The sequence below is a fragment of the Ursus maritimus genome (genome assembly GCF_017311325.1).
Source record: "Ursus maritimus isolate PB19 chromosome X unlocalized genomic scaffold, ASM1731132v1 scaffold_X1, whole genome shotgun sequence".
NCBI lineage: Eukaryota > Metazoa > Chordata > Mammalia > Carnivora > Ursidae > Ursus > Ursus maritimus.
This window is the reverse complement of record NW_024423319.1, coordinates 79709273-79711030: the sequence shown is the minus strand read 5'-3', so window position 1 is coordinate 79711030 and position 1758 is coordinate 79709273. Positions and strand designations below refer to the sequence as shown.

The following is a 1758-nucleotide window of genomic DNA, read 5'->3' as shown; positions in this document are numbered from 1 at the left end:
TCTGCTACCACAGAAAAGCTGCAATGGGCAGTTTCCTACATGTCTTAAGGATGCCTAATTTAGAGGAGAGGAAACTGAAGCTCAGAGAGAGGGAGTGATTTGGTTAGGGTTACAAAGTGAGCAGCACCCCCGTGATGTGAATCCCAGACCAAAGCCACAACCCCACCACCATGCCTCAGGAAAAGACCATCAATCTGGCCCCCCAAAATCTAAAATACAATTAAAAACGGCATACGCTGAGGAAAGGATTGGAAGGAGGGCAAGTATCGAGTGGATGAAGAGATATAAAATCCTAGAAAAATCTAGCGGATGAACGGAATCACAATCATTTTAATGACGCAGAAGAAGTTACTTTTTGTGTGCGATTATTTCTAGAGCCATTTTGCAGAGATGCAAAACGCCACATCAAAATCCGACCCCAAACCAAAGGTCCTAGGTTTCTAAATGCCAGGCTCCTTTAGGGCAACCCTAGCCCCGGGGGCCACATCACGGTTCGCCACAGCAGCAAACGCCAGGAATAGGGTAAGGGGCAGATTTACGAAGTGCGTAGTTGCCGAGGGGAGGGCAGAGAAAGGGGAAAACGATAGCGAGGCTCTCCCAATTTTATTTGAGCACATCCTGCTCAGAGCCTGCGTTTGTTTTTTTGTTTTGTTTTTTGGTCTTCAGAGCCACTGGTACTTTTCCCATTGGATAAAACGCAGGAAGGGTGAGGGAGAGGGGCTTCTTCCCCTTAGCTTTCCTTGCAGCCAACCGCCCTGCAGTTTCCCTCTCGTCGCTGGGGGAGTCAGCCCGATGATTGGCGGGCCCGAAAGGAGCCAATCGGAAAACGATGAGGTGCGGTGTTGGCAAGCAGATTGCGTGAGAGCGGGCAGAGGTCGAGGGGGAGCGAGCGCCTCGGCGGAGGCTAGCAGCCAATGGAGAGACACAACGGGCCCTTTACGTCAGGGAGGGGGCGGGTCGTGGACGCTTGGCGCGGAGGGAGTAGGGCAGGCGCTGTGAGAGGGAACGCCAGAGCGAGGCTGCGAGGAGAGCTGGTGGCGTTAGGTGCTGCGGCTCAGCTTAAGGTGTGACAGGCAGCGGCGGCCTGGCTGAGAGCGAAGGGGCGAGTTCGATCCCCAGACCTGAGAGCGCGGTCACCATGGACCGCCAGGATGAGGGGCCTCCGGCCAAGGCCCGCCGCCTGAGTAGCTCAGAGCCCTCTCAGCACGACCAGCTGCCGCCGCCGCCTCCGCCGCCGCTCCTGCGACTGCCCCTACCTCCACCCGAGCAGCGCCCGAGGCTCCAGGAGGAAACCGAGGCGGCACAGGTGCTGGCTGACATGAGGGGGGTGGGACTGGGCCCCGCTCTGCCCCCGCCGCCGCCCTATGTCATTCTGGAGGAGGGGGGGGTCCGTGCGTACTTCACCCTGGGTGCAGGGGGTCCTGGCTGGGAGACTGCGATGGAGTCAGGGTACGGGGGGGCGCCCCCTCCCACGGAGAGCCTGGAAACATTCTCTCCTTCGGAGGTTTCTGGGGAAAGTCTGGAAATTGACTTTCAGGTTGTGGAGCCCAGCAGTTTTGCTGGAGAGAATGTCCTAGAAACCTGTAGCGTAGGGGAGTGGGGGTACCAGAGGTTAGCCGGTCCGAGGGGGAGGGAGGAGACTATCATCATAGTGGAAGATGACGTCGAGGATGAAAAGGAGAGCGTGAGGAAGAGGAGGAGGAGGAGGAAGAGGAAGCAGAGGAAGGTGAAGAAGGAAAGCAAGGAGAGGAATGCCGA

At 57.4% G+C, this 1758-nt stretch overlaps 1 protein-coding gene across 4 annotated transcripts in view; it reads left to right on the top strand.

Moving 5' to 3' along the window:
* The window catches only part of TSPYL2 (TSPY like 2), a 9660-nt gene that overhangs the window by 1487 nt on the left and 6415 nt on the right, over positions 1-1758 (top strand). The gene's annotated exons all lie outside the window — the stretch shown is intronic.